Source organism: Sarcophilus harrisii, chromosome 3 (genome assembly GCF_902635505.1).
Source record: "Sarcophilus harrisii chromosome 3, mSarHar1.11, whole genome shotgun sequence".
Taxonomy (NCBI): Eukaryota; Metazoa; Chordata; class Mammalia; order Dasyuromorphia; family Dasyuridae; genus Sarcophilus; species Sarcophilus harrisii.
Window position 1 is genome coordinate 311,160,068 of NC_045428.1, and position 9,098 is coordinate 311,169,165.

Sequence of the window (9,098 nt, forward strand, 5' to 3'; positions counted from 1 at the left end):
GAAAGACAAACAACAGCCTATATCATCTTTGCTGAATCCCTTTTGGGTTAACCTGCCACATATTTTACCTTATGGTATCTTTCCTTTCCTCTCCTTCCCCATACCTCATAATGTCTTTCTTCTTGCCATAGCTGACTCTTTTAGGGCGCTAAACTCTGTGGATTTAACCTACCAATCACCCACCTTATGGAATATTCCCTTTCTCCTAATTAATTGTGAATTCCACTAGGAAAGTTGTCTTTTCCATTTTTGAATGTTAAAATCACTTTCCTTGCTTAACCATATGCCCTCCCAAATCTGTTTCATATTTACCACTCCTGGTATCTATTTTACCCATTCATTTTATAACCTCATCTGATGAATAAAAATATCTTTTTGGCAAAGAGAAATGCCATTGTGAATTATTCACATGTGAATGCTCCTAAACCCCATTATTTGGTGCTATACCTAAATCTCATCATTTGGTGCCTATACTAAATCTCATCACTGCTATGCCTTTCAGTAGAAACCAATTGATTGATATCTGGAAGTCATTTTAGAGATCAGTCTTCTCATTTTATAGATGTGGAAACTGGGATCCAGAAGGGTTAAATGACTTGTCTATTATCACATAAGTAGGAAATAGTACAACCAGGTTTTCAAAACCAGGTACATTTCTCCAATCCAATACTCTTTTTTTTTTCTGCTATATGGATCAGGTGCTGATGTCAGGATGACTTGTATTCAAATATGGCCTTAGAACCTTGCTAGCTATTTGGCCAAGTCACTTAACTTTTGTCTGCCTCAGTATCATCATTTGTTAAAATAACTATAATACTATCACCTACAATCCAAGGTTGTTGTAAGGATAAAATAAAATAGTATCTATAAAGTGCTCTGTAAACCCTAAAATGCTGTAGGAATGTTAGCTATTATTATTATTATATATTATGCTATCATTAGTTAATAGCCCCTTCTATTTCCATGGCAAGGTAAACTTGGGATTCTCTGAATGGAAGAATACACAGCTAGATACCTAATACATTTTCCTTAAAACCCTATATATCTTTAAGGAAAGAAAAAACAAAAACAATTTTATGGTATGCATATTTCTGGCATTAAGTAACAGATCAATCAATGCATATTTCAAAAGTTTCCTGAAAAATTTCAGGAACTCAAGCTTCTCACTCCTTGCAATGGTCAACTTTATATACTCAGAGTCTAATTTCTGAAATTAAGATCTTCAAGACTTCTGGCCTGTTTCTAGATACCTCAGATATTAATCTGGTTTTTGAGCTGCATCTTGGTACATCCTGGTTTAAAGCCTAAAAATTACCCTTTGATCTGATGTGTAAAAAAGAAGAGGCTTTTCTCTCAAGATTTTATTCAAATAAAATTTATTTCTATTCTCATTTATTTTGTTTTTTATGGTGGATATTACATACATATATGCACATACCCACATACCTCTTTTCAATTTCAAAACAATCCAAAATACTTGCCAAACAATCCAACAATTGTCTGGTTTTTAAGTGCTTCTAAATTGATATGTGTTGTTAATATCCTTCCAGTTCAGTGCTTGATGTCAAGCTTGAGATTGCAATATCCATGACTGAGAGGGCTCTCTAAATAAGGAAAGGTTCAAAGCAAGTAAGTTCTAGTCATACTGATGAGTTGGAGGTTGAGTCCTAAATATTGGGGTTCAGTCATGTGATGAATTCACAATAGCCATTCTCTTTGTCAAAGGGGACATTTATTTAGAAGAGGTTCCAGACAAAATTAAGAGATACAATGAACACCAGGAATAATAAATATGAAATAGATTTAGGAGAGCATATAGGTAACAATGGAAGAGACAATTAGTGGAACTCACAATTAACCAAGAGAAAGACAACATGAGGCATGGGGGAAAGATGGGGTAAGGAGAAAGACACCATGAGGAAGAACAACATTTGGGTTACCAAAGGAGATTGAGCAAAAATGATGTGGCAGATTTATGGGGGAAATCTATCCTCAGAGATTTGATGTAATGTGGCTTTCTGATTGGACACAGTAAAATGGAGTTAGACTATCCCTTCAGGCATCAGTTTAAGCTGATCCCCATCAGTATCCTTCCGTGTTTGCCTCAGGGAATCTTATCAGTATTTCTGGCTTTCTTTGTCAAACCACCTAGTGACCCATGACCTTATCAAAGATGTAGGCAGATGTTCAGATGTTATAGCTTCTTACAGACCAAAGCTTAGAGTCAAATTCAGGAGGAATTCAAATTCAAATTGAAAACTGAAGAGGAAGAAGAGGTGGCTGGATTCAGGTCCCACAAACAAAAGTTAGTATCCCTGAAAGTTTCTTGTGGGAGATGGGTCTGAGAGAATTGCAGTTCAGATGTTGATTCAGGATCAACTTGGAGCCATCTGGAGAGTTATAGAGATTTTCTTTGTTAATGAAGTGTTGAGTTACATACCCTTGGGTAATAAGAAAGCTCCTACCATAGGCTGAGCTTTGTTATTGTTAGAGCAAGAGTTTCATTGAAAGGTTTGATAATTGGATCTTCAGAATCCAAAAAAATGAAGGACATATTATTTAGGAATGGGATGATTTCTGGGAACCTATAAAATGCTCAAACTCTATTATTTGGAATCTTCAGGAGTCCTTCCCAAGATATCTTGTGGTTAATGGGCTATATTTCTTTTTTAAGGACCCAGCCACAAACCCAAATAACTCTGGCTCTCATTGATTGACTAACATTAGATCTCAATTCAAGTCTCAATAGATGATTATTTGGACTCTATGACTGAAAGTGTAAAAAGCAATTTTTCTGTTTTGGCCAGAAACCCTCAAGTGTCTTTCGTGCTTTTGTTGTTATTATTGTTTTAACTAAGTAAAAGAGGCTATTTTTTGCCTCTTTTATTACCTAGCCTTAATCAGTGAATGGGCAGTGCCTCAGTCAAACCCAGATCTCGAAAAGACCAACATCTCCCACTGCCTCAAGGCCATTTCTGTAGTTCTGGTGTATATCTTGCCTTTGGATCCAGATGGCTCCAGGGTAGAGAGGGAGTGAGGTTAGTGACTTTGCACAGCCCTCCCTCACTAAAATACAATTCACTTGGAAGTCATGACAACACCTTCCTGTTTTTTTGGATCCTCTTCCAGAATAAAGGATAATTCAGGAGGCAGTAAATATTATACCAATATCAGCACATTGAGAAGGGTTAGATAACTAGGCTTGGCAGAATCCCCTGATTTTTGCCCTTTTTCTAATTGTTCTTTCAGCATCTTGAGTTCCTTTGGGGCCAATTGAACAGCTTTATTCGTGTTACTTGGGGTTGATATTCAGAGTAGGAAAACTGACATGGAGAGCCAAGTATTCATGTAGCATTGGTATTTCATGGGTAGGAAAAGATTTCTAATGTTCCTGATACATTTATCTTCTCTACATGCTACTTCTGGCCCTCAAGTCATTTTTGGTAACATGAAGAAACCTACTTAATACATTTACTACATGTCTCTTCAATGTTCTTTGAACTGGCTACCATTTTAACTTTATAAAATATCTTAGTATAAGTTCTCATGGGTTTTATAGCAAGATTTAATCAGAAGATGGACAAATTATAATCATCTCTGGGAATGCAGGAAATGGTCTAAAGTTTCTGCTGTAATGCAATGCAAAAGATCTGTTATTTGTAACTGCTTATTAATTTTAAAAGAAAATTTAAAGAATGCATGCATCTTCCAAAATTAGGATAAAAATTCCAAAAAAAGGAAGAAAGTGGTATTTCAAAGATTAGCATAATTGCATAATAGTAATGAGATACCAGTATCTCACAAGGGAATTTTGGATTAAATGTAAACAATCAAGTGTTTACAGTAAAATGTATTTTACTTATGAAGCAGAAACAGAAGAGTTTGAAAAAATAGGTGAATGGTCTTCTTCAGAATTCAGTAATTTTATAAATAATCTTGAAACTGTTAAAAAAAAACAAACCTAGTAAAAAGGATGTTTATCTAAACTGAATGAATGTTAGGTCTCTTTCAGCTCTAAAATGCTAGATGCCACTATGAATGTATGACTATGTTCTCTCTCCTTTTTTTTTTTTTTTTAATTTCTTCCTTTCCTTTATCTTTTCCATGAATTTAATGATCAGTAACAGCTTTACTGACCCAGAACACTTGAAACTGTAGTTCTGAAACAACAAACAAATCCTAGTTCTTTAATTTCCTTTTCTTTTTCCCCTTCTTGCGTCAGTAGATTCTTTATTGTTTACCAACATTTGGACAGGGCAGGTACCTGCCTCACAGAAGAGATCTGACTCCTTGATCTTGGACTGCTTCTGTAGCAAACCTCCTATTGTACACCAGATGCTTAACTACAAAACAGGGCCTTTGGGACCTAGAAATATGATAATATGTCCCTTATGTATTTTATGAGCTGCTTAGGTCTACTATCATCATTAGTTTTTGATCTCAGAAATTTACCTCAATTTTTTCAAACTCTAGTTTCTAAATTCACTACTTCCAAATAATGCCATGCCTAATGTTAGTCCCTAAAGGGAAGGGGCTCAGAGACAAGATTTCTGCTCACAGAGACTATTCATCTCATTTCTTTTTATCTCCCAGTTTTCATTTAAATGATCCATTATATAATCACTTTTTTGACATCCTAAAACAAAGTATATTCTCGTGTGTGAGTGAGTGTGTGTGTGTGTGTGTGTGTGTGTGAGAAAAATGTTTCTCTTGTCCCATTTTGCTTCTTTCAGATTTTTTTTTTTTTTTCATGGAAACTGCCAAGTCAGGGAAAAACAAATATTAGCAGCTGACTGACAGCATATTATCAATCTTATCATTAATAACTACATAATCTCAACAGTCTGATGCACAAAGTGATAAAGAATTGATATCTCATCTCATAGCATTTTGGGATTCCTCAGAATTTTCTGCCCACATCTTATTCATATACGATAAAACGTGTTATTTAGTGGGCATCGATCCAAATCAATCTTCCTGTCTTTGCTTTGGCTCTTCCCCATTACTGAAATGAACTCCTCTTAACATCTCTCCACTTGTTATTTTTAACTTCCTTCAAGATCCAGATTGAGCACCATTTTTTAAATAAAGCCTTTCCTGGCACCCTTCAAATGCTACTGATCTGACCTTCAAAATTATCCTATCTAGAAAGAGAAGTAGTATATAGTAAAATTGGAGGCCCAGGAAACATGGATTCATGAAATCTCTCAGTGCTCTGGATAAGTCTCTAAGATTATAAATTACAGAGAAGTGCCAACATGCTTTACTAGAAGGAACTCCTTCATCTGGGAGGTCCTTATACCAATGAAATATAGAGTTTTAGGATTTTTTATGTGAGACAATTGGGGATAAGTGACTTATCCAATGTCATGCATCTAATAAGTGTTAAATGGCTGTTGGCAGATTTGAAATCAAGTCCCACTGATTTCAGGGCTGATGCTTTATCTGCTGCACCTGGCTGGCCTTTAAAATGTAGTTTCATACAAAATCCCTTTGTATGAATGAATGAAAAAAATTATTTTATTATGTACAATGTGCTGTGCTGAACTCTATAGGATTTTAAAGTCAACTGGTGGTATTCCAGCTAGAACACTGGACCTAGAATCAGGAAGATCTGAAGCCACAAAATGGGAATTCTAGCAAATCAGAGGGTTGTTATAAGAATCAAATGAGATATATATAAAGTCCTTAGCCCAAACAAAATACACACACACTTATGAAACATGTGCATGTGTGTATTTATTTATTCCCTTCCCCTTATGAGTAGAAAATTAAGACAGTTCCTGCTCTCAATGAGTAGGGACTATTCATAGGAGGAGACAATAGGCAGTGTTAGATGGAAAGATGCTTAGGATATAATGAAAATGCATCCTCTTTAAAGCTATATCTCATGTTACATGGATAAAACTACATCCACTGCTGGCATTGAACCATTTGACAATCCCTAGGAGTTTGATGATAGAGAGCTTTCTTTTGCAGGTCTTCATTAGCTGTGGCTGCTGGGCAGGCAAGGGCTTTAGCACCTTTCCAGTGTGTTGCCAGGACATATCCTCACAGGTTGATTCCCTGAATGATGGCTGAGGAGCTGGGCCCAAGCAGGCTTTGGTGATATAAGAGCATTTCTTTTCCTTTGATCTCAGGGTTCTGGGTTGCATCCATTATTTCTATCATATTCTGAGGGGAGGTGGTAGTCAAATTGGTCATGGTTTGATCTGCTTGGTACATGTTACCTCCTGACTCTTCTGTAGAATGCCTTGCTAGTTCAAAATTAGAACTAGTTTGCCTGTACTGTTGGTAAAAATTGGTTGGGAATTGTATATACTTAATTTTTTTTTTTTCTGAGGCAACTGGGGTTAATGACTTGCCCAAGGTCACATAGCTAGGAAGTGTTAAGTGTCTGAGGTTAGATTTGAACTCAAGTCCTCCTGATTTCAGGGCTGGTGCTCTATCCACTGTACCAACTAGTTGCCCCTGTATATACTTATGTGCATGTGATCTCCTCCAAAAGAATCAGGGCAGGAACTATTTCATTTTAATCTTTGTATCATCCCCTGACACATATTATATAGTACCAGGCACACAGTAGGAGCTTAGCAAATGACTAATGATATATTAGTTGAAGTGAAGATAAAAATAATATCTAGATTTATAATTTATAAATAGATTTATGAATAGAAAAAAATGGCATTGTGCAAACTATAGTTGTAACCTAGTCTACTACTGTTGACTGGAAAAATGCATAAAATTAAAGACATTAACTCTGAATATTACCATTTTTTGAAACAAAAACCATCCAATGTAAAGCAAAAAAAAAAAAAAAAAAAAAAAAAAAACCAACCTAAAAACCATCCCTAATACTTGAATTCCCAAAGCAATCAAAAGGCAAAACTAATTTAAAGTACAAATTCATTTGCAATACATTTTGCTTTACAAAACCAGAAAAAGGAATAGAGGGAAAGACCAGATCAGACTATATAATGTTTGACATGAGTTTCAACTAAACCAGATAATTCTGAGAATGTTTGTAAATGAAATTACAAAGGGAATAATAAATCTCCCTAGTTTTCTAGTCTTAATTTATATTGCTCCTCTTCACGAACTTTGTGTTCCAGACAAACTGAATTACTAGAGAATCCTTGAACTTGAAGAGCCATTTCTCATCTCACTGCAATGCAATGCACAATCCTCTGAATATTTATGTCATGGATTAGGATAGGAAGTAAACCAATAATTTCTCTAACAAAGGGAAATTCCTTCCAGATAAGGAAACAGATTGGCACGTTCTCTGCAAGTCATTGCTTTAAACCATTATCTGGAAGGATAGTATCAAACTCAAATAGAAACAGGGACTATTAAACCATACATAAAGATTCCAATAGGTGTATATTGACTTGAAAAACCATACATTAAACATTATCTATATTTTGTTGTATTTTACTAAATTTCCCCCAATTATATTTTTAAAATATTCTATAAAATTTTATTTCTATTTTGTTTCTTACATCACCACAGTATCCCATGTATCCATCACTCTCCTCCTAGAGAAATATCTCATATAACAAACAGTTTTTTTATTATAGCTTTTTATTTACAAGATATATGCATGGGTAATTTTTCAGAATTGACCCTTGCAAAACCTTCTGTTCCAACTTTTCTCCTCCTTTCCTCCACCCCCTCCCCCAGATGGCAGGTAGACCAATACATGTTAAATATGATAAACAGTATTTTTTAGAAAAGAAAAAACTCTGAACAACTGATCAAAATATTGAAAAAGTCCAAAGACACGCAATGTGTTCCCATTTACATTTTGATCTGATTCATGCTGAACTAGGGAGTATTATAGGCAATTATATGAACCTAGGTCTTGGAGGCCAGTATTCAGTTTGAAGAGAGAAAGAAAGAGACAGAGAGATAGACATGGAGAGACAGAGAGACAGACAAAGGCAGAGAGAGACTGACTTTGGGAGGCTTCAGATATGTAAAGGAATCAGCATTTTAACATGTTCCTTATTTTCAGCTTGCCTCTATGAAGCTTTTTCACTCCCATTGGTAGAGTTTGTATATTTTCTAATATGTTCTAATCATTACTTTTCTGATTTCCGTTTCTTGTCTACTTGCATAAATGGATTTACTCACCATTTAGCATTTGCAGAATTAGTTTTTTTTGTAAAACTTTTTGTGTAAGCTTTTGATAGGAAGAAATCAAATCAGGCATAAGCTTGTTGATTTAGGTCTGAATCTCTGTGACTCCATGAACCATTGCACATCAGTGCTATCTATGGAGTTTTTTTTAGCAAGACACTAGACTGCTTTACATTTCTTTCTCCAGTGGATAAATTAAAACAGAGGTTAAGTGACTTATCAGCCCAGGATCACACAGCTAGTAGGAGTCTGTCAAATTTGAACTCAGATTTTCCTAACTCCAGGCTCAGCAGTCTTTCTACTAAGTCACGTATCTGCCAACCTTGAATTATTATTCTTCTGTGATACCAACCACTAATGTGGAGATATTTTGCATGACTTCTTATGTATAATTGTTGGAATACACGGGAGAGATGCTGAAATACATGGGAGTCACCTAACAGTGGCTGCTTGGATATCCAACCCAGAACGGATCTCCTCTTATGAGAGAATGATACAAGAAGAATGAGAGGCAGTTGTTCTCTGACCTCTCTCCTCTTCTCTCTGCCTCCAATTTATCTCATTTCTAGTCAGAAACACCTGCATCAGCAAAGGCTGCCCTGCAACTCCTTCAGATGTTATGATCCACAGCTCTTGGAGCTCTTGGAGCCCCAAGCCTCCAAATGTGGAGGCTCTTGGAGAATTGACATGTCCCTTAACATATAATAGCTATTCTATTTTTTGCCTCTGTTTTTGGGAGGTAGAGTGGAGGAAGAGATACAATTTGGAACTGACTGAAATTACACATTTCTACCTGTTCCTGGAGGTGAGGAGCTGACAGATAGTACACATTATACATGTTTTCAAGCTTTTTCAATGTCTTCATTAGTTGTGCTCATTTTTTTCCCTTTCCGAAAATATTATTTATCATAGGGAATGGCTTTCTGGGACAAATACTTGAGAATATGATGTTGTAA